Source organism: Pseudopodoces humilis, chromosome 1 (genome assembly GCF_049639895.1).
Source record: "Pseudopodoces humilis isolate 2021_Gansu_Grassland_sample_001 chromosome 1, ASM4963989v1, whole genome shotgun sequence".
NCBI classification, from domain to species: domain Eukaryota; kingdom Metazoa; phylum Chordata; class Aves; order Passeriformes; family Paridae; genus Pseudopodoces; species Pseudopodoces humilis.
Window position 1 is genome coordinate 38,641,111 of NC_142200.1, and position 25,425 is coordinate 38,666,535.

General features: G+C 36.8%; 1 protein-coding gene across 1 annotated transcript in view; it reads right to left on the reverse strand.

The window, feature by feature from the left end:
• The window catches only part of RP1 (RP1 axonemal microtubule associated), a 204,109-nt gene that overhangs the window by 170,145 nt on the left and 8,539 nt on the right, over positions 1-25,425 (reverse strand). The window contains exon 3 of the mRNA XM_088065349.1: positions 17,042-17,203. The gene's annotated coding sequence lies outside the window, so the exon portion shown is untranslated. The remainder of the gene's footprint in view (positions 1-17,041; positions 17,204-25,425) is intronic.

A 25,425-nucleotide genomic window follows, 5' to 3' on the forward strand; every position in this document is an offset into this window, starting at 1 on the left:
TCTTTAGTTATTTTTATATCTTCTAGATTAAATGGTCATTTTCTGGTGTTTTTCTTGTATATTACTAGACCTGTTGCTTATCTTTCATTTTATTTTGGTTTGGAAGTCCATTCCTTTAAAATCCCTCATATGCTGAACTGGTGTTTTATCAAAGAATCTTTATATATATATATATAATTTTGAACCAATTAGATGCAGGATTTTTTTTTGTGAAGATTTCCAGCCTCTATTTCTGCATTGTAATTTTGTCATTGTGCTTGTTTCTAATCTCAAATAATGCTAAAAAGTGACATTAGATTGACAAAGATTTTTTGTTATATACTCAATAAAAAATAGAAAGGCAATGTCTACCTGTTTCAAAAATAATCAAAACATATTAGCTGTTATCACCACCAATTCTCCATATATCAATCTTTTCACTTGTCTAAATCAAGCTCCAAATGTTTCCAATAAAATTTTTCTACACACAGCAATATTGACTAAATATTATACATAAACATGACTTACTACTTAATTTTAATTAAATGTTCGCTAGCAAAATTATGTATTTTTTATTTGATAAAATATCTTTGTTGAAGTTATTAATTTTTAATCAGACCAAAAGCCATAAAAATATTTACTAGTAGGAAGTCTGTGAGATGAATACATGACCACAGAGTGGTAAAAAGAATCATCGCTGTTTCCAAGTTCTTTCAGTAAAATATGAGAAAGAGACTCAAAGTCTCATCATGAGAGACTCTGATATTATACTAGATAAAATATAAAAATTTTATTTTTTAAAAAAAGAAAAGCATTCATTGGCCAAGTTAAAGAATAGGTGATCCACTATCTTTTTATTCTATCTCTTAAGCAAATTTAGTCACATAATTTACTCTGTGCTTGACACAGATAAAATCTAATACATATAATTCTTAATGGAATGGATCTGTCCACTTCCCATTTAATGGAAAGGATCTGAGCCCCAGACTGGTCCTTGTGGTGTTTCTCCACTAATAAAATATCACAAAGCCAAGAAAAAGCAGATGAGTTAACTTAGAAGAAAATGTATCATTAAAAACTAATGAGAGGGGAATGATGGCAGGGCTTGGCTGTCAATAAAAGTTTATAAAGTTTCTGTTTCTGCTGTTCCATTGCAGCAGAAAGCTGACATGTTTTCAAGCTTCCTTCCTCTTACTATTATTATTCTTCACTTAAGACAAATAAAACAATCCTTCTTTCTCCCATCAACTGTTAGGTTTTGAGTCAGGCTCTTCTCAGTGGTGTCAACCAATAGAACAAGAGGCAACAGGCAGAAACTGAGGCACAGGAAATTCCAGCTGTATATAAGCAAGAATTTCTCTGCTGTGCAGGTGACCATGCATTGGAACAGATTGTCCAGAGTGGTTGTGGATTCTCCCTCACCCAGGTGCTCATTCTGGATGCAATCCTGTGCCATGTGCTCTAGGAGCAGGAAAGTTGGACCTGATGACCTGCTGTGGTCCCTTCCAGCCTGACCCATTCTGTGATTCTGTGAATGTGGCCTCAGCTGGAAAGGAGGTATGTTCAGACACCCCACTCCCCTTCAGGTTACAGCTACACTATATTGGGCTACTCTGGGAAATGTGTTCATGCTGTTATCTTCACTCTACTGAATATTGAGCAGTATCTATTTTCAAATTATTTTCCAAATTAAAAAATGACAACTTTTTGATGATTTAATTTTTGGTACTGTTCCTTAATTTCTGGACAATTTCAAACACTAATTAAGAAAAAGTGCTCAGATTTTCAGACCATACTGAAGGAAAACAGTGTTCTTATATAGATCTAATACTGTCTAAAGGGATGTTGAATCAGAGAAATATATTCAGATCAATTCTTGAAACATTTTGGTAATGATAATTTATCACAGTGACAAAAAAGGCATGCTTTATATAGTAAAATATTGGCCATGCTTCCATAGGATTCTAAAGGCATATTTATGCAGTTACACTTTTCTTCAGAAGAGCAGCAGCTGACACTCATTTTTTGCAGGCACAGCCATGGCTGTCTTTGGAGAATCAGAAGACAGCACAAGGCCTTAGAGAATGGAAAAAAATAGAAAACTCCTCAGAAATACAAAAGCCCCTCTGGTACAACCTCTGCTTGGAATCACAGTCCTTGTGGCTTTCACTTGGAACGTGTCAAGAAAAGAAAGCAGCTCGCAGAAAATCATTTGAACATTGCTGAAACAAACCAGTAAATTTTTGCAAAATCACCTCTGATAAGGTCACCAGCCGAGGCCAACCCTTGGCAATCTCTCCAGTGGTGTGACAGAACAATGGGCACTCCACTCGGAGCAAGCGGGCAGGCACAGGCTCTGCGGCTCTATCTGGGCAGATAAGCAATCCCTGTGACTTCAAATAAATCACAGCCAGCGGAAAGAGTCGTGGTGGATAGGCCTCCTCTCATGTTTTTCTTAGCAGACTGCCACAGGGAAATACTCAGATGCTGAAGGATGTCTGTTTACTTAGAAGAGACTGATGTAAAAAGAAGTGACACACTATAATCTGGTCACGCGAACTGTCTCTTAGCAATTAGACTGTCTTAGTGGTTCAGTGTTATTTTAGGCTTAATTTTTGCTTTTGGAAAGAAGACTTGGCGCTTGAAAAACACAGTACATGTTACACCACATCATCCACGCACTTATGATGATATCAGAGGCTATCAAAGTCATTGCATCATTTTTGTAAGATGTGTAACTTCAAGCTGAACTGAGTTACTCCCTTCGCATTTTTGAACTACAGAGAAAAATAAAACGTAGTATGCTTTGTTCAGAGTGTTTTCTGAATAGTAGTCCTTCACTTTTTTCTCCTTTCAGAAACTGAGGGGAATGGAGATGAAGAATAATTTTGGTAAGACCCCATTACAGGGTTAAAAAACAAATTTTCATTTAGATACTGATTTCTTTTTATTGCCACTGATATCCCTTAAATTGCAGATTTCCCTAGGATAGTCTCAGACTGAAAATATAAATTGAGAGATAATTCCTAACATACATTAAGTTGTTTACACTGCAATAAGTAACAACAAACTTGTTTCCAACTCAAAAAATAGTTCCCTGTCAAGATGTAGCCTAAAATATCTGTAGAAACAAGAATGTAAGTCAAGAGAGTACTAATAGCAATATGTCTGTACAACTACAAAAGGAGCTAATTCAAATTAGGCTCATTTTTATTTGTGAGGGCCATTTCTACCAGCTTGGCAAACAAAAACCATACCCAAGTCCGCTCCACACATGCACATACCATCAGGCCCTTAATTCCCATTATTTTGCTTGAATTTTAGCACTGTTTTTTGTCCTTCCCCAATGCAGTTGTGCATTTTCTTAATTTTAAATACATCAGAGCTTTGTTGAACTGATACATTTTGCTTTATCTTTCATCTATCATCAATAATTCAGTTTCATTCTATATTGCATGTGCTCCCCATCACATTGCACACACTATAGAGATACACAAGACATATTTGTTTCTGTTGTCAATTCAAGTGGGAACAGAAGTGTAAACCTCAGAGCTGAAGAACAGAATCATGGAAGGGATAATGACTCATAAGTGATCTGCTTTCAAAAAGCATTTTTAATACCTAGTAATAACAGTCTTTGTAAAAGGACCAAATTGTTTATATATGTGTACTCAGAAAAAGATAGATGATAGATGACAGATGATAGAAGATAGATAGATAGACAGACAGGTGATAGACAAACTATTATAAGATAGTGAAAGGGCTTTTTTATTCTGTCAAGTTCAAAGTTTTGTTACTTCCTCAGCTGCTTTAGACCCTGTTACCTTTCATGTCATATAGCAAAGATATATTCCCCGGTTTATTTTTAAAAGCACTTATTGTCAGGGTTGCAGACAGACAAACTCATGCATTGGTTGTCCATTTCAAGGTTTTGCTAGCAGGGGGGATAAAGGGAGGGATGGGAGGAGGCTGAGGCTGCCCTGCTCTGGACACAGCTGATTCCTGTCAGCTCCAACAGACCTAACACAGGACGCAGATGAACCCATCATGTTCACACATCAGTGATAACATATTTAAGAAAAAAACAAACAAACAAACAAAAAAAAAAAAAAAAACTGGACAGGCAGAGGAGGAAGAAAAAAAAGGGAGTGAGAAGAAGCAGTGTAAGCCCCAATGCAAGAGAAGGAGAGACGTGCTACAGATGCTGGAGCAGGAACTCCCCTGCAGCCCCTTGAACAGCCCACACCAAAGCAGAGATCTGAATGAGGGCTGGCAAGACCTCATGCCTTGGCAGTTTTTTCCCTCTAGGACTGCAGCTCATGGAAGGACCCACACTAGAGGAGAGGAAAGGTATCAGATGGAAGGAGAGACTGAGAGGATGTGCTAGGGACTGACTGCGTCCGTTCCCTCTCCCTCACTTCACTGCTTGTGGGATGGGTGGCAGGATCTGAAAGAAGTGAAATTGAGCCTGGAAGAGGGAGAGAGAAGATTGTTTTATTGGCTGCCTTTTTTTCTCACTACCTGAATCAATTTTCATTGGAAATACATTAAATTCATTTTCCCCAATTCAGGGCTGTTTTATTCACAACAGTAATTGGCATGCAGTTTCTCTAACTTTATCTCAACCCACCAGTTTCCTCATCCTATTTTCTTCCCCTGCCCCCTGAGGAGCAGTGGGTGAGCAGCTGGGTGGGTGTTTGGCTCTTAGCAGTGGCTAACCCACTGCTGCTCCCCAGGAGGAACACAGATCCCTGAATTCAGAAACTGCATCTCCTGGCTTGTGCAGTTCGTCTAGATGAAAATCAAGGTGTTTCATGAGAATTACTGCCTCATAAATATTCCTTTTCTATACACAATGCCTGCTAGCAGCAGATGGAGATAAGGGACAAATGAGGCTAAAAATACTTTTTTCTTTCATTATCTTCAAAGGATTCAGAGCTGAAATCCTCACTCTTAAAATAGGAAGTCTTTAGTCAGAGCAATATTTCCCTTGGTACTGGTTGATTTCAGACAACCTGTCCACAAACTAACACAAACTGTGTCCTTTGCCCAATTAATCCCACTCAAGTAAATTCAACTAATACTGTGACCAAGGGTTTTGAACTCAGTTGCCTAAACTGAAACTGTTCAAAGGAAATTTGATTCAATGCATTCCAATACTTAATATGCTAAAAAATATATAAATCAATCTCTAAAACAACTTATTCTGTATTTTCTAAATGAAGTTTCTGTTCTTTAGTTAAAAGACACTTTTATTTTAGAAACTTACCATATGTTTAAAATGGTAAAATAAGAAAAGATCACAATCAAAATAACATATCAAACCATTTAAATGAAATATTTTGAACTGCTTTTTTCTTGGTTGGTGCCCAATTTTTTCCCCCTCTTTTGAGACTTTAACTCTGGATTCACAGAAAATGAGGGAAAAAAACCCAACTGAAATGTCAAAAATGCTTGTATGATGGGAAAAGGCCATGATTGGAGTTTGACAGGACAATCAGTGTTATGATCACATCTTAAAAAGTAAATGCTGTTTTTTCTGATATTTAAAACAAGATCATAAAAACTACATAACTGGGAGCTTGCCATATGGCAGCTGACATAAGTTGGCCTTACTCTCCTAAAAGCCCGAGGACTTGTAGCAAATTGCAACAACAGAAGAAGAAGTGGATCTTTCTGTGATACTATAATCATGCTGTTCAACAAATGTCTACAAGCAGCTCAGTACTACTGATGCATCAAAAAGTAAAAAAAAACCAAAAACATTACTTTGGGAGTGCATAGGTGTAGTAACAGAGATGCTCAAAAGAAAGGCAGCAAATATTATTCAGTATTAAGCGTACTTCTTCAAAATTATTACTGCACGTTGTCCAAAGGATTAAGATAAAGAGTAATGTCTCTTTTATACAAAATATGTGTCAAATCACTGCTTGAATCTTTTCCTCCTCACAACAATGTCAGTAATTAGCCAATATATTTAAATTTTAAAGGGCAACTTTTTCTTTTTGAAGAAAATTGAGTTTAAGGTCAAATGAGGTCACTGCATAACAAATGTGTACCCATCTAAGAATCAAATTTAGCCACTACATCCTGCTCAGTTCAGAATGTGAAGTCAATGGACAAATACAAAGAAAAAAGTATATCTTCCCCAAACTTTATGAAGAAGTAGCATTGCATTACCTAGGCTTTTGTTCTGTTATTAGTGTCCTAAAACAGAAACTCTATAGCATAGTTAAATATCCACAAAAGAAAGGGTTATATCAAAACAAGGTACAGAAAGAAAACCAACAAACCCTGAGAGAACTGTGAAATGAGGGAGCAGCCCTGTCCATTCTAGGCAGGCAAAGCTAAAGTGAGTTAACTTCAGCAAAGAGAAATGCTGATGCAAAAATTTGTATAAGGAAAACAAGCCCATTTCAATTTTTCTGTGGAATCCTGCTGTTTCTTTCTAAAAAGGAGAGATTTGAGTAAAACAAATTATACCAACAGTGAATTTAAGCTAGTGCTTTCAAGAGCTCTCTATTAACATCTAAGAATGAGACTGACTTTTTAAAGCATAAAGTTTGCAGTATTTCTGGGATACATCCAATTGCAAAATGCTCTAGGCTGTACAATGCTCAGGAAATTTTCTGTCTCAGCCCCAACCTCTGGCAAGGACAAGCTCAAAACATATTAATCTGAAAATTGTAATTAATTCATTTGTCATTTTATATTTGCTCATGTTTTTAATATCAGACTGCGAGAACAGCTAAAAAAAGGGGTACCTTTGAAATGTCATAAAAAGTTATTCATATCATTTAACTTCATCAAGATACTTATAACTGATGACAAAATATGCTCCTGTGCTAAAACTGACTAATACTGTCCACACCCATAAGCCTTTTGCAGTGCTTCTTTTCAGTTTGTCTTTGATGCCAGAGCTTTATCTGTGAAATAAACCCATAAATTTCCAGACAAAAACTGGAAAGAGATTAGCTCCCTCCCTGCTGAGATAAATCACTTCCCAGTGTACTCACTTGCACCCTTCAACATTTTTCATGTGGTTTTCACTCTGACTTGGCCTGTGAAGGAATGTTAGCTTCAAGAGAATTAATATTTCTGTGACACAAATATAGAACTGCAGGCTCAGTTTTCAGAATTGATTGGTATATTATTCTTTAACTACATGTAATGCAAATAGTTATTTACTTGCTTCACATGAATGATCATACTGGGTTTCAAACCAGGCAAGAAAGAAAAAATTCTTTTTGCATCTGTTCAGAATAAGCTGACAGTTAAACTTTAGAGGATGACTTTAGAAACTCATGTTGCACAGCTGCAGATATATTTATGATTCTACATGTGAACATCATAACACAAACACAGATCTTATAAGCTTCTGGAAGTATTCCAGCTTTCTAACACTCAAGATCCCAGCACAGACCCATTTCTCAAATATTATGAAATGCTGTGCAAATTCTTGCTTTATAAAAGCAGTTATAGCCTATCATTACTTTAAAACAGATGCAAAATTAGGTTAGAGCATACTGCCAAATGCATTGACTTACAGAGTAAAGAATATAATTCTTTTTTACAAGAAGGAAAGCAAGTACCAGCGAGTCCTTTAATATCCAGACTAAATCACCTGTGCATCAAAAATTCATTTATTTGTTACAAATGCCTCTTAAAATGCATAAACAAGCAGATATTGGTGTCCATTCAGATCAGGATCAACGGACTAACTATTAAGACAGTTTGTTTGGAATCACAGAGCAGCTGATGTTGGAAAGTGGCTCTGGAGGTCACCTAATCCAACCCACAGCTCAGAGCAGCATCAGCCACAGCAGGTTGCCTGGAACCATGTCTAGATGGCTTTTGAATATTTCCAAGGATGAGACACCACTGGCTCTGAGCAACCTGTGCTAGTGTTTCACCATCGTCACATTAAAATAGGTTTTTCTTATGTTTCACTGCAATTTCCCGTATTTCAATTGGTGATGTTTTTGGGTTTTTTTTTCTAGATACAACTGAAGAAAAGTTTGGCTTCATCTTCTTCATTCCCTGTCCATCAGCTATTTATATGCATTAACAATCTCCCCTGACTTTTCTCAAGGTAAACAAACCCAAGTCTCAGCTTCTCTTTAAATATTAGATGCTCCACCAATCACTTAATCACCTTTGTGACCCTTTGCTGGACTCATGCCAGAAGGTCCATGTCTTTCTTGTACTTTGAATTGGTTTATCTTTTACTTTTTCCTTCTATCTTTAGATTTGGAAACATATCTTTCACATACTAAATATGTACTAATACCAAGTAAATTTTGTTCCCAGGATTTTTATCCCTTTCAGTGACAGAAAGCCAACAAGTACAGTTTCATTGCAAAAAGTAATGAAATTACTCCCACCTGGGAGGGGAAAAATTTAAGTAATCCCACCAGCACAGCAGAGCCTTCTGCTTTAAGGCATTACTTGTTTATCCTCATCTAGGCAACAGTCTAGAGGCAAAACAAAATTTTCACGTGTCCTTTTCTGTTGCAAAAGTATCAGGTGAGGGTTAAGGTGTCAGGGGCACAGAAACAGCCAAAAAGCAAGAGCTGTCTCAAGGAAAGGAAGGAGAGATTCTTCCTCTCCACTGCTGCTGGAGTTACCTATCAACATCTTTCCACAAGGTGACACTGGACAGAGGATTGGAATGCAAAGACTTTCAAACAGACATTGGCATATAAGAGACAGCAATTGTCTACTGGCTAGACTGTTTCCAGAAATCCAAATAATCCTCTCTAAAATTTATTGTAATCCCTAATCACACAGCAAGTAAACTAAGGTGCAAAAAGGGCAGCAGCTTTTGTTATAAGTACTATTGCTTGGGGGTTTTAGCACACAAAATCATGAATTAAGGACATTAGATATCTAACACATGCTCACTCACAGTTTTTAATCCTGCAAAAGACAAGGATAGGCTTTGTCATGGGATATAAGTTTGTATAACAGCTGTTAGAATTTAAGGACCACAGAGCTCAGACTGAAAACAGCACAAAAGCTGTGTCAGAATCTGAATAAATTAGCTAATTAGTTTTTCTCTACCCTTGTTGTTATTTTGAAGCCACCATTAAACAATCTGCAGGCAACTCTCACAACACTTTGATTCTCATTTTTCACTGAAATAACTGCAGCCCCGTCCTTTAAAGACTGATAATTGAGCAGCTTATGCAACAAGGTGAATGAACATTCTAAGCCTGGATCTGTTAGGTTTGGAAAGACTAATTGGAAAGCAAAGAATATGCATCCTCTAAGCTAATATGTGTCTTGCTCCTTCAAAAAAAATAAGTTATCTGAACACAAGTAAGCCATCTGTCCTAGTGGGCATTCTCCCTTGTTGTGAAATGGTCACAGACTTATTTCTTTCCATTTTGCCATGCTAGAGAAGCCAACAGTTTAATGTCACAAGCTAAACCACAAAATATATTTTGGTTTGGCTTAAGTTCGCCTATAAGTTATAAAACATACTTCAAACAAAATGTCTGCCTGAAAGTGTAACTGGAGATATGCTTTGAATTTCTTATTCATCAAGAGAAGGGTGTAATAAACTAACTCTAATGTTCTGAGATTTCAGCAGAAGTGCAACACTGACAATCATTTTAGGTGTGAAAGAATTACACAGAAAAAAACTTTTCCATTAAGTTTCCACTCGGTTACTACAAAAACTGGGATTTGCTTTGTCTGAATAAGATAGTCAAGATTGACCCAAACCCCTTAAGTTGCTAGGAGCCAAAATGTAATTTTTAGGTGCATATTTGTCCATTGTATCAAAGGTATGAAACTGTACTTGTTGAGACAGTGTATGTATATTCCCCAATATTGTAATGAATACTTTGATTTTCCTGTGTCATATGTTGTTTTCTTCTTCCAAAAAGCAGAAGTGTGCATGATACAGGCTCCTGGTTTAATGACAGGTTTTAAATCAGGTTTTTGTTTATACTCAACACTACAAATTGTTAGTAAATTTTCAACTGGAATAACAAACTGTCTTTTCTTCTGTAACTTGTCCTCAAAAGATGAAAAGTCACAAAGGTGGAATATTCACATATTTGACCTAAGTCTAAAAAAAATGCTTCCACCACAATCCAAGCCTTTTTTTAAGAGAGCTCCTTTTTCCACATGAAAGATGTTAATGCTTTAATCTGTACTTAAGACTATCTGTGAGCAGGCCATCAAACATCTTTTGGGCAACCTGAGTGAAAAGTCTATGGGAAGCCAGCAGAAGGCAAATGTTCACAAAAAATGGAGCTGCTGAGATCTCAGCAGCAGGTCACTGTCCCAAGCAGTGATGTCTAGGTTTAACACTTGCCTACAGACCAACACTCAGGCCACAGTCCAACAAGTCCCAAGAAATTTAGAATCAGCATGAAATACAGAATTCTCAACCAGAAAGCTAAAGGGAAGGTTATGAATGTGCATCTTTCACATGAAGGAAACTGCATAATGGGCAAGAGTTTTTCAGCATTTCCTGTTCACCAGTATCCTTTTCTCCCTGCTTCAGTTAGCCCAGATTTTATTCATTATTGAGTAATACTATTCAGTGTTCTGGGGCAACATGATAATAAATGTAGAGCTATAAATGACCCAAACATGTAGAACTGTGCCTAGTGTTGATATAAGAGTTCCTACAATCTGAATGGTTCAGCTCCTATTATAATGCCTTACCAACTGATCTGACAGGAAGACCCAGTGGATTAAAATATTTATTTGGTGAGTTTATGTTTGTAGCCTGGCCTACCAGAAGTCAAAATTAAGGAGAGGAAAACTCCTAAGTGATTAACAAGATCAAAGCCTAAGGTTAAGTCAGGCAGATCATGTACAATGTTTAGTACCTCCAACTACTACCAAACTTAGCATGAGCTGTCTAGTGTGGCAGCTTTCAACATTCCTTGTCTCCTGCTCAAACTTTTCTAGATGTTGCTCCATTCAGGCTTCCAATAAAACATGCTTTTTTTCTGTTTATCCATAACAAGGTTTGAATGTTTTCTAATTGTAGAAACATTTCAGAAGTAATTTTTTCAATAAATGAAGCTCTAACTACATCTGCCCTAACTATTTTAGTAAAAATGTCAAAATAGAAATTCACAAACATTTTCAAAATTCAAAACCAAGATTATGTAAATGGTAAATGACCAGAGTTAACATTGTGGAGAAACACAAAGCTGATAAGAAATAGCTACATTCCTGATCTGACTAATTATGTGTAACGAACTAATTAAGCAAGTTTCTTAAACTGTACAAGTGAGGTTGTTAAGTAGAAGAAAAAGGCACAGTTAGTAGAGAGTATATTCTATTTACTAAAATAGCACATGCAGTGATGCTCTAAAAGTACAGTATCTTAAACAATGCAAAAATTATAAAATGCTTTTATCTAAAATTTTACAATGCACTAGAGAATCCTCTCTTTGGGGGATTCTAAGATGCTGATAAAACTGTTCTTTAGAAAATAATTGCAATTTCGGCTGATGACAATGAGAAAATACAATAAATTTTTAAAGCTTTTTTTATTGTGTGGTTTCAGTTCTCGGCTCTTTCTTTGACCTTTTCTTCCTGTAAATTTTGAGATTTAAAAGAAATTTAGGTACCTGATTCTAACAGTGAAGTACATTGTTAGAATAAAGGCCTCAGCAACTTTCTGCAAAGAAACAAGGTCAAAATACATTTGCAACGAAGTGCAAATATAACATTGAACATATTACAGTGTCTCTCCTCCTAGAACAAAACACAATTATGGTCTGAATTTTTCAGAATGTACCATCTGAATTTGGGGACCTAGATCCCTACTTAACAATAGGACCTCTGCTGACTGAAGAGACTATCAGAAGATGCACAGTAGATGCTTAGAAGGGGACCAAAGCACCCTCACATTGAGAAGAGCACTGCTTTGTAACAGAGCTGTCAAAGGAACAAAAAAGACAAACTCAAAGCTGAATTATTTTTAAGATGAGTGGGCCTGCATATTCAAACGGTTGGAAAAAGTACACTTTTACTGCTTGGCAAATGTAAACCACTGGGAAAAAGATCTGTATCACAGATGTGCTGTTGGAAAATGCAGGTAGTAGATACAGACATTTTAGGACATATTTTCTTGTGTTGTTGCATAGTCTTTGGTCTTCTCAGTTTGACTGTTTCCTATTTTTTTTTTTTCCTGATGACTGTGCTCTTTTTGAGGCACAGAAGAAATTCACAACACTTTTGTGACATTTAAAAAGCCCAGAACTGAATTACCTCCAATCTACTAAAGGAATATATCAGAATGAGCAATGTTGGCATGAGATACAGCAGAATGTGCTGTGGCTAAGGGGCAGAGAAGGCATGAACAGAACAGAAATTATGTGGAACGTGCTGCTTCAAAGGAATGTTACTCTGAAGGTTGCTGTTAATGTGCTATGTTTCAAAGAGTTCACCCTAAAAATTTGTGGTAGAAGGTATCTATTAGACAGCTCTACTGTGACATGAAGTCTTCAGAAATCCTTCAGCAGCAGACACATGGGTATGTGGTAGAATAAAACAGCTCTGTTGGGTCATCAAAAAAACCTGGGGGTGGAGGAAAGAGTGTTAGCTTTAAGTCACTGCAATAAAATACCATTACTTATTTGGACCTTCACAGCAACAATACCCAGTTTACAGGCTGCTATCCTCCTGTGCCAGGATGGCAAAAGCAAGGTTTTCATCTTTGTGAAGAAATGAATCTTTGAACTTAAGACCTTTGGGGCTAAGCCAGACCAAAAAGCAGCTTAGCAAGAATCTCTGACCAGCAGAATCTTAGGGAGAAAGGCCATAAATACAGCATCTCTCACAGATACTTTCTCTGGCCCATCTAACTTGCCAAATTCCAAATTATCAGAGGCATCCTAAGAGGTTGCTTACAGATCACAGTGTTCAACAGTTGTTGATGAATATATTCTCCATTAGCTTTTCCTTATTCCTTCCTTTATTTTTACTTTTGAGCATCCATGAGAGATGTGACAAAGATTTTCACAATTTCAAGTTTTGGGGGGGAAAAACCCAACTTTCAACCTTTTCCTTTCAAATTCACTGCCTGAAAGCTATGTTGGCCTATTTGCAAGAAACAGTAATTAATTCTCAGTATCATTCCTGTTTAAATTTATTTTATTTTACTTTTCTTGTTCATTGCTTTTGGCTATTCCTTTTACTCAACTAAACCAGCACAGATTAAGTTATATTTAAGGTCTGAACAGACCAGTTTCCAGTACAGTGAAGAAGGTATCACTGTCATGGTTTAATCTCAGCCACCAGCCAAGCTTGCTCACTCTCCCACCAGTAAGATCAGGGAGAGATTGAATGGACCAGAAAAGAATTCCTGAAATAAGCCACTGAATGGAGAGGTTTTCATGAAATATGGAGGATTATGGCCAGCAGAGCAAGACAGACACTGAAAAGGAATTATGAGGATTAAAATGTTTTTAAAAATTATGCTCTAATGTGTCTACAATAATGTTCCAGTGCACACTTTCAGTTTCTTGGGAAAAAAAGTTCTCTTTTATTGTTTTTAAACCATCAGCAGGTACTTATTCTCAAGTTTTGCCTTGTTCTGCATTATCTGAACTGTCCACACAACATGTGCATATTAGATAGAAAGAAAATGAAATTTTACAATTATTTATTAATTTGAAGCATTTCATAAAGAAAGCTTAAGGAAAACAAGAAAACCAGAGCTGTCTTACATTTTTTCTATCATCTACTTTCAGTCATATTTCTATTGTTAAAACAATCTGTTCCTTGCACAGCAGCAAACACTTTTCTGTGCTATCATTTGGGTCAAATCCCATGGGTAGCAACTTGTATCACTGAATACCGTACAACTATGACTTGACAGGCCATTCCCGGGTGATCTTTATCACATATCAGAACACAAAATGCAATCACACAAACTCTGTGGTGTTCCTGTGTTTAGTTTACAGTCTCCAAGGATGCTGTTTGTTTTCCAGGTGGTGCTGACAGAACAGATACCAAGGCAGTAGAACACATTCCAAGAAACTGAAAGCATGTTGTTGCCATGGCACAAAAAGTAAATTTCTTCAGCAAGGAAAGGGCTCCTTAAGGCATTTTTTAAAGGGTTATAACTGGACAAACAAGTCATTCCCTTTCTGATGTGTAAATAAAATTGCTTATATCATAGGAAAGAAGATAATAATATCTGAGAGTGTGTTTTTTTGTAAACCTTAGGTTAGCTAAGATAACCTCACCCTTATAAACAGGAGTATGGCTATGTCATTCCCCTTAATATTAGCAATCGCCCCTAAGCACAATCAAAAGAAGTACAACGTATTTTCCTTTTAAGCATATCAATAATACTTAAATTCACCTAGCCACTGTATCTGCAGTCCCAAGACAGGAATCTAGGAACCTCACAGGAGAATTCTGAGTCTCCAGAATTGTTTGTCTAGAAAGGCAAAGACAAACTTGCTGTGTTTATATACTCAGATTTGGCACTGACATACATCTCAAAACTATCTCTGCATGGCATAGCTGGAGCAAAATCAAAATAAAATCATGCTGCTAAATTCAATTCTGCAATAAGGCAGGTCCATAGCATTGCAAACTCAGTAAAATGCATTTACTGCTTCTTATTCTGGAGTGATTCTTGGCTTTTCTTGTTGTTTCTTGTCCTACTTGGCACAAATATTTTCATATTTTTTAAACACAAAATTTGAGTTTGACTTTCAAAGAAACTCAAGTCAGGTCTCTATCATCCTAAAGCAATATAAAAAGCTAATATCATTCATTCACTGTTTCCCATTTTAATTTACTGAGTCCAAAAAGTGAGATCAATGATAACATTATCCAAGCATATTATTTCATCTTTGTTCTTTGTCAATGGGGATAACAAAATACATCTCTCTACACTAAGATGCAAGTCCAGCTGTAAGGAAAGGCACCATTTTCCCAGCCCGGCACTTTGAAGGCTTGTATCCAAGAAATTTTTTGCAACAATTTAATACTATTAAAATTGACACATTGATTTCTTTACACAGAGCAACTCCTTCAATCAAACATTTTCTTTTATGTTCTGAAACCACTGTATGTGTTAGCCATAAATTGATACCTTATTGATTTTGAGTACACTGGGTTCATGCACTACAAAACAAAAATAAAGTACCTGACTGAAAAGGTTCCACCTAACCCCTTCTATCTAAAATGATTAGATTATCTTTTTAGATCTTTAATGTCTGCTTTACAACCTTAATCCCTACAGCTCTTCATGGTTCAAAGTTTCTAAACTATGTCACTTAGACTAAAAAATAGGATCTAAAGGGTATGGCAGGTAAAAAGCTTCTACCCCTTCATCACTCTTTGCCTCTCTGTATTTAGCCTTTGAGTACTGAGAGAGAAATCATGTTCAACAAGTTGTCTATACAATGCCTAGCACAGTGAAACCCTGATTTCACACTGGTAGGTAAGCTTTGCTCTACAATTGCGGTTGCATGTTACTGTTTATACTGTTCATCATTTCATCAAAATCATTATGCTTTTCCTGTGTAGACAACAGTGGTCTACATCAGCATGTGCTGGGTGAAAACTTAAAGGCTGGTAAAACAAGATTTGTACAATTAAAGAAAAAACAAACATACTCCAATGGAAGGAATATAACTTTATTCTCATTTCAAAATAGAACACTTCAAGCAGATCACTGGAAATTCATGGTAAAGCCCAACTAATACAGCAAGCATATCATGATGTCTGAATAAAGAAGCTTCCAAAGCAAATATCTGGCCTCTCAGGAGGTTTTTCAGAGTTTTTCCTCCAATAATCACACACAGAGCTTGTGTGTTTTGTCATCCTATTCTTAAAGGAGGTACACAGCCATACATGCAATCTCCCAGAACAGGAGTTTGGGACACACAAAGATGGAGCACTTTGCTGCAGATCTTTCAGGCAGTTTTGTTTTTTTTTTTAATTTAGAGAGAAAGAAGAGGCTATATTGTCTGTTTTTCTCTAATGTTGAAAGCAATATTTTTAACATGTATCTGGCCACTTAGCAATGTCATTCTCATGGATTTTGGATGGAACACTTAGTATATTTTGCCAGGCTGGAAAAATCCATGAACTTGAATTTATAACACTATATAACAGCACTGACAGATAGCTACCATTCCTTGGTAATGTAAATCCCATATTCAGCCAAGAGGCAATAACATTATGTGACAAAAAAAAAAGGAGAACAAAATAGGCAATTACTGTGCTCAGGATCACTGCTGGCACCCTGAGCATAAGACACTATCTTTTTCATGAGCTAAGTAAAATGTGGAAGAAAATTTAACACCTAACCTAGGAAGCCAATTGTTTCAGTTTGTCTATATCCCAACATCATTTATAGGAGGCTTCAAAAATTTTAAGTCAAAGTTTCTGCAAATTAAACTCTTTTAATTTCATTTGAGATGTTCAAGGGGTGAAATTGGTAAAAACTCTGAAAAATAGCTTTCAACAAAATAAAGTATTGCATTTTCACTAAAAATAGTTAGAATAGGCAAAAATGCAATTGACAGTTATGAAGCATAGTATGAACTGTTCTTTCTCATGCTTTAGCAGCATGTGCTAACCTATAATTTTTAAAGTGGCATCTCTTAGTCTGATCTATTTTGAAGGTGTATTCATTATCACTAACACAAAATATTTCAAATATAGGCACCTAAGGTTAAACAGTTAAATAGTCACTTTCTGAAGAAAAAAGAGGTTGTGACTGAAAGAAAGTTGCTAGGCCTCTGATCCTGTGGATATAGAATTAAAGAGTAAGAAAACTATATATAAAGTAATGTGATTAACTTTCCCAGTCAAATTTAAAAGTATCAGTACATCTTTCCTAGGCTGACAGAGAAAATATCAGAACAATGTATGCATTAAAAAAAAATTAACAATAGTCAAAATGTTAAAAACAAATATTTTGGCACAATCTCTTAAAAAACCAAAATCCAAACAACCAAAAATATAATATGCTGCAGTGTAACCAGAATATAAATTCATCCTGATATACTATCATGCTATAGAATAATAATTGGGAAACAGGTGAAAGAGGTATTACCTGGTGCTCTGGGAAGCAATTTGATAGCAACCACGATCCTTGAAGTGTTATAACAGGTGAGAGATAAACCAAGTCAGATAGACAGTGTTTAAGTGATGGATACTGCTTCTTTCTGCTCACACATACTCCAGCCACAGTGTGTTCCAAATGCTATTGCCCTACCTGAAAACAAATGTTGATGTTAGTTCAGTATCATTTTCTATATCACCTATAGCAACAGCAAACACATCTTGAATACTTAAGCAACAGCCTGATTATTCCCTGGTCAGAGTTTCAGTTGGTAATCTTTGAATGCTGCTCAAATGATAGCCTGAAACCTGTGTCTTTTGTACACTTTGCCTTGTACAAATGTTCTCTTTCGCAATATAGTTCAACACTATAGAGAAAATTGTTATTTAAGCTTTTGAAAACATTGTTTACTCAAGATCTTATTCTACACCTCCAAAAGTCATATGATAGCTTATGGGTATCATGTGAAACATTGCACAAACATTAGTTAATGAACCTTTATAACATTTTCATGCAAAACTGTATTAGATGTATCAAATGTGGGAAAAGGCAAAGATTAAGGCACCAGAGATACAAATTATTTGAGGGTACAGTGACTAAGAGAAATGCCATATGCCTCTGACCACAGTGGGACAGATTTATTTGCTAAAGTTAGATATCAGGTAAAGGACTTTGCTGTTTCAAAAGTACATGATTTGCTGAAGGCTTAGGAAGAGTGAAAATCCAAGTGAAATTTAGGAGAGCTTAGGAGCAGTTCTAAATCCTACACTCAGGCCTAACAATCTATGCAAATTATGAAATTATGTAACAAAGGGCTATATTACTCATTTGGTATTACATGACAGGCATGATAACGTATTACTGAGAATATTACGGAGAATCACTCTAGTTTAGAATATTGTTTCATTTAAATTGTTGCAGTTACATGCAAACAGAGGAACATGACAGTGAATCAGGGCATAATATAATGCCTAAAATACACCACACAACATATTCATATTTTAGTGTGTAGATGAACACTTCTTGTCTGAAATAGAAACTGGTTTTAAAGAATAAGATACCAAAGCATATACCCTGGCCAACTCCTGAGGTATTTTTTTCCTTCTCTTTTCAGTATTCTTTGCAGATTTTTTTCCAGCACCAGAAGAAAATGAAAAATTTAGAGATGCATAAAGTAAATTAAATCTACATTAATTTTTTTTAAGAGTTACAAAATTTACAGTGATCTACCATTAAAAGAAATAAATACTCATCTCATAAGATTTTATTTTTAAGTGGAGCAAAAATTCCTCCTTCCCCCACTGTGTATTTGATCTTCTTCAGACCTCTTCCCATATCCTACCTCCACATTTCATCAACAGATCAGTAAGAGACTCTTTTAAAGGCAGAAATAAAGTAGCCTCTCCCCTGCCTAAGTAAATGACTGCAGAATCTAGGGAACACCATAGCTCTGCATCTGCCCTAAATTTTCTCTCATTTAAAGAGAGGACCTGCTGTTGAGATGGGATTATGGAAGCCAAGGTGTAAAAGGTGACAATGTCCTAGCAACCTTGTGGCTAGGAAACACAACCAGTAGTCTCAGTTTGCTTGTGGTTTTCATAGTCTGTGTTATCATCCTTAAAATAGCAGAAAAAGTGATATTTTCAGCTTTCATTGAGAATAACTTCATCTCCACTTCTTGTAGTCACATGGGCAGTTCTGAAGAGACTAACACAGCAGTGCTCCAACAACTTGAAAGCCAGATACAAGTAAAATGAGAACCAGAATTTTTTCTTTTAATATCGTGATTTTTTTTTTTTTTTCAGATACTGAATTATGACTTCTAAGAAGCTTGGAGATGGAACTCCTTCCCTGCTATTGGGTATAATGTTTGTTATAAGTAAGAGCATAAATCACAGTATCTGTTCTGTACAGGTAGATGAGGGTATTACCTGGTTTGATTCTCCCTTGATCATTTATCAGCAGGTAAGCATAACTTCATATAAACAGGGCATGTAAAAACTGTAGTAATATCTTTATCAAGTAACATACAGAAAAACAATCAGTATACTAATAAAATGTCTTCAGAAAAACAGCAATGTGAAATTGTGGTGTATAGAAAATGGGCGCAAAGTGACAAAACCCTTGAGCTCCCTCTGTGGTTTGTGATCAGAAGCTTGCCTCACTTACCACTTTATCTGTTGTGCATGATGATGCCAACTACTGTAGTTGTGAAACGTGCCATGGACAGTTTCTACAGAGATCTTTAAAGCAAACAGAAGTGTTTTTAAGCAGTGCCACCCGGAGGTGAAAGAGAGCTTTTCATCCCCCACGACATCAGGGCTCATTTTTTACAACAGCTATAAATATATCATAAATGCAAAAATCTCCTCGTGGTCTGAGTCCTACAATAGAAATGGTCCTGCAGAGAGGTCACCAGCGGGTAAGGGAAGGAGTGCAATGTACACTGAGACAAGTTCTACCCTCAGTTTAAAGTGCAGTTTCACATACTTGAGTCCCACAGCTACACTAAGGGCAGAATCTCATGGTTCATTTTGTTGCCCAAGGAAACAAGTCTCTCTGCTCTGTCAGAGAGCTGTGCGTTTCTCATGTGCTACAGGAAAATCAGTACTGAGACCTCTCCTCCTTAAACAGCCTGTCCCAAGGAAGTCACATGAAACAGGCTCCCCAGCTGCCTCAGTGGCCCTTTGTGAACACACCCCAGTTAATTGTTGTCTTTGTTCTGCTGGGCTCCTAAAAATGGACATAGTACTCTAGCTGCAAGCTAGACAAACTCTGCCAGGAGTGATCCTTCATCTGCAGCCAGGAAACTGCAGAACCCCTTAAGGTCCTGCTCCATCTGTTGACAGACTGACCTACAGTGTAATAATATCTGTGCCCTAACAAACATGAAGTCTGGAAAGTTCCATCTCCTTGTGTATTACCAAAGAAAATCTGTGTCCAGAACCTATAGCAACCACCCCATCAAAGCCTGTTTTCAATAAAAACTCCAGGAAGCAGCAATCCCTGTAATGCCACCTGTGCCAAATAGCACAGTCTGGTGGCATGCTTTGCTTCTAGAAATGTCCCTTGTACCCTCCCTCTATGGACTTACCATGTAGCAAGCACATCTTAAAGTAATCCATACAGAAAGTCATAAGAAAACAAAATAGAAATAGAACATAAATAACTGAAAGGAAAAAAAAGGAATGAAATGTTCTATACTGTCAGAAAACAAATTACTCCTTCCCATTACCTTCACTGTTGATGCAGAGGTAAATGTCAACAGAATGTGAAGGGGAAAAAACAGGAATGAAAGTAAAATAAAGATAGAATGAAAATATACAATTTGGTGTTAAGATAAAAGAGGAGCTATTTGACAGTCTACTGATGCACCAAATCAATATACTCTGCCAAGAGACAACTCCTACTTAGCCACAGAAGAAACAAGAGCTGTTCAGTGTAAAATTCACTTAATTAGAGAGGGCATAAACCCCAAGTACTCTGTTGGCACAAAGAACTGAGTTCAAAATCTGAGCCAAGAATAAATGGACAAATGACACAAATACTTTTTTGTCAGACTTCCACTGAAATTCCATTACTGTAGAGAACGTTCCTCTTTCAATAAACCAAATTAACAAAACTATCCTTTCAGCTACCTTTCTGTGAATTTCTATCTATGCCTTATAAAAGGTATTCTTAAAGTATTAATGCCTGCTGACTCAAATTAGAGTCAACTGATATTAGAAAAAAAACCACTAGATTTGTATTCATTAATTTCAACTGAAGAGAAGATTTTCAAGCACAGTTACACCAGTTTAACTGTTAAAAATTCGAGGATGTACATAAATGAAGTTTCTCATCCCCCTGCTAGACTTTAGCCCCCAAGCATTTCCCACTTAGCAATTGATGTAGAAAACATCCTGTTTATACCCTGAATTCTAGTAAATAGTGTATGAAGTCATACCTGTTTGCAGGAGTGAACTATGAAATGTCAGAAGATAAAAAAATTCAGTGGCACTTTTAACACCTTCCAAATTATCTCTTACAATTGGGATGCAAGTCTCATACAGCAGCTGTTTTCCTCCAGAAGAAACTTGTGTTTTTAGCAAAAATGCAGTGAACTGCTCTGTGTTTTTCCATATTCCAAAACTGCCAGATGGTTTTGAATTTTTCCCACATCTTTTTAACAGGGTCTCTACTGAAATGAAACTCAAAATATATCAAGAATCAAGTAGTGCCAAGCCATTCAATGCTGGAGCTTTGATGGCACTAAGAGGGTTCCCTGGCCCTGACCAGCATCACCAAGGGCCCATGTTCTGCCCAGGTCTCAGGACCCCACGTCAGCTCCTGGGGAGGTCAGACCCTGCCCCAGTCAGGCTGCAGCAGGGCTGGTCTCCATCCCCAGGGAGGTGCCTGGAGCTGCCTGGGGACACTGTGCAGCCCCAGAGGTCAGGGCCTCAGAAAGCCACCTGCCTGTGTCACACCCTGACATTCATAAATGGATAATCTGTTCAATCTGTTGAGATAGCTACAGCACTGTTCTGCTACATAAAATCAGTGAATGGCAGAATAGCCTCAGTTGTGCAATTCCTGTGAAACACAACACAGAAGTACTCAAGCACCGTGACACTATTGCCTGTCAGACACTACATCTCAAATCTACTACAAATATTTCAAATGTGAGAAAGATGAAGGCAGAGGAACATGAGAAGCAAGGCTATTTGATTACAATCATGGTTAATCTTAACATATACCCTGTTAAACTGTGCAGTTGTTGTTTTGGGGTTTTTTTTTTGTTTATTAGAAGGTTTTCTGGCTCACTCACTAGTGTAGGCAGCTATACACGACAGACTGTTTCTACAGTCCTGTAAAAGTACTCAACCAAAAATAAATGTGTTGATTATGCTCTGAAGGTTCTGCTACACCACAATGAAAGTATAAAGACAAAAATTAAGACAGGCCCATACGGTACAAACTTCTAGAACAGGGAATAAAATCTGTTTCTAAAAGAGAATTACACCCAAACCAAAAATTCTTAGATTCATGATTTCAAGTTGCATAAAACCAGACATGTTTTATACATCTCTAGAACAAAGCCTATGGCACTAAAAAGTTAAATGTAGATTTATAAAAGCTTTAAAATTAATATTAGCATTGCCCCTATGATAGGCTGCATTTCTGTGGTCTTCGTAATAAAGATCCTACATATCACCTTCTTTTTTGAGTAAGTAGTAGGATCAATAAGATGCCATACAAACTTCCAGTTACAGGCACCTGTCCAGCAGCAAAACAACAATAAGCAACACAGAGTGAAACAATGAATCCCAAATGTTCCTCTTCTTTCTCCTTATTAAAGATATATTGATGATATAAGCAGCAGAATGTACAGGAGTAGTTGACGAACAACTAAGAGAGAATGCAAAATACTGAACTCACGTGAACCTGCTGTCAAACACTCTGCTGCTCCCTAAGTTAGGGCTTTTGTGTCCTCTCACATCAATTTTTAAAAGAGGTCAAATAGTCTGGAAGACACTAAACTCCATCAGGATACTTGACTTGGCGCCACAGTGAAACGCAGTGCTTAAAACAACACAAAATTCCTCTGTTGATGACACTCTTCAATCTAACCAGTGGCAGGAGCATAGAGCAGGCACAGAGGAAGCATTTGACTTAATTATTGGGGGAACAAGAGTCTACTGTATTACCAGTGTCTTAAGAGAGGACATCCCTGTTGTCAGAATAAGTGCTTCTACTTCACAAATTATTCTTTGCTTCAGAGAAAATATGTAGCTGGACAAAAATGCTGATCTGAATGCTTTCTTCTTCTTCCCTTGCTGAAATGTGTATCACAGCTATCAATCACACATCCCTAAAGCTTTGTGCCAAGGCGAGCAAAGGAAAAAAATACGTTCTGACTCTAGAATCTTACCAAGTGATTTCCTGGCACAAGACTAGGTTTATTCATCTAAGAAAGGGCAGTGCTGGGATCCCAGCTCACTATCACTGAAGAAAAATATTTTGTCTAAAACACAGATCATCTTTCATGGCTGTAAGCAAGTCCACAGAACTTCCACAAGCAAATACCAGAAAGATTTTAGGGTTTGCCTGAACAGTGTTGCCCACCTTACAGATAAGTTCATCTGTAATAAGTTAAATGAAATGGCTAAGAGTTTCACAATATTTGTTATTAAAAGAAAAGCATACCTATCACTTCACTACAATTATCTGCAATTAGGTTGCACTCTGTATACAAACGTTACAAATCATGTAATACACACTTGAATTGCTTCAATAAGATGCAGCAAGCAGAAAGTTTCATCAACTAATGCCTTTCACTAGGCCTTAAATTCTCATTCTTAGCAATAAAACTAGCACAGGCACTGTCCTAATCCCTTGTGAGCCATTCTCCTTCAACCTTCTTGTGTACTCAGTCTCACAGCTGTGAGACCCAAGTAGCAGAGGGGCTGACCAGGCACATCTTGCTCAGCTATAGAATATCATCATATTGTCAACAGAGACTAACCAAGAACTAGCTTTTCAAGTAAAACAAGCTTAAAATACGAGCTTAAAATAGACAATAATTCACCTGAAGAAAGAATATTATGTATCTATCACAGCATTTACGTAATGAATTGTAATAAGTGTTAGAAGTATCTCTCTAGTAGTCTACTCCCAACATGCTTCTTTTCCTATTACACAGTTTCAACATTTTTGCAACCCCAGGACACCAAATTCTAAATAACCAAAATATTAAATTTTTGGTGAGCAGACAGTAGCATAAAAATGGTAAAAAAAAACCACTGAAGAGTTAGATCACACTTTGTACAACACAAAATAAAAAAGAAAACAAAATAAAAAGAAATAAAAAGCCAATCTTGCAGCCATGACATTCAGTAGGGTGACATTCATGACATTCATCTTCCATCTGAATTTCCTTAGGAGTAAGGGCTGCATGACTTTGATAAAAACAGTGAGGTTTGGCAAACAACTATATATATTTTCTTGAGCAATGACTGAATTTCACACCCTACCCTTTGCCAGATTCCTACAATTTCCGCCAAACTCATCAGTATAACAGAAGACATCATCTTTGTCTCCCCCTTTCTCTAAAAGGGCCTCTCAAAACACTCAACATGTCATTGTTACCCCAAATCCTGTTCTTCTGTAGCTTTTGTTCATCCACTTGAAATCAGCACAACCATCCTCATTCCCCAAATAATCCACTCTGCCAGATGAAAACAATGTTGCTGTCTCTAACTCTTAATTCTAAGTCACCGAGTCATATATATTGAAATACTGAAAAACACTGAGATCTGAAACCCAAGATCACAACTTTTAGCATATTTCAGGCACCTAAAAGTATATCTATAGTATTAGTTCTGTTAAATCCATTAGCTCTTGGTTCTCATTCCAGCTTTCTGCACAACACCAAGACCTTGCCTCATCCATAAAACATAACTTTTCAATTTTTCCTTTAGTTCATACCAATCACATAAAGGTGTTTAATAGTTTCGTAGCCAAAAAAATCACTACGGATCTTATTTCATCTCTTTATAAATTCCTTCACCTTAATATGTACAATGTATATTGCATATTATTTAAAGTAACCCTTAGATACTTTATACAAATTTCTTCACACAGCTAATTTCTTCTTAAAAACAACTTTAAACATCTCTTTCTGCCTTTATCAGATATCTCTAGGCACATTCTAGAGCATTTCTAAGATCAACACAACACAACAGGTTGGATAATATTCACAGGTTCAGAAGCAGTACATTCTCTGCTCAGTTGCACATCAGTCACAGTGAGTCCTGTGGCCTCCCCTACATTCCCTGGACAGAGATATCTCCAGTGTTTTCAAATGTATTTTCCTTGATCAGAAAATATGATAAACATTAATGGTACTGTCCCACTGAACATCAGGAAAGTCTTTCTAAATCTGCCAACTGCAAGTGCTTTGGGGAAATGTATTCCATGAATTCAAGAAGAGTTACATTCTACAGCTGTGATGACACTACAAATATAGAACAAAACCCAGCAGGCCCTGCACAGCAATTTATAGTCCTGGGATTTACCCTAGTGGCATCTCCTGGATTCAGCTACTGAATTTAGGTTTACAAATTTTGGTGCAGAGATTGCCTTTCTTTTAACTCTACCGTTATATCTCCTTGACTAACACAGAGATTAAAAAACAAAAACAAAAAAAAAAAAAAAACCACCAAACATATTAACTGAAAACTCTCTATTCAATAGCATCTCCTTGCCCCAATGGCTTAAAACTCCTGTATCCTTCTTAAAACTTTTATATATAGCCTGGTTGCTGAGCTATACATACTGCAGCAAGTCTTCCACCTGCTGGACAAAAGGCAGCACTAAGCTTCCTCAACAGGAAA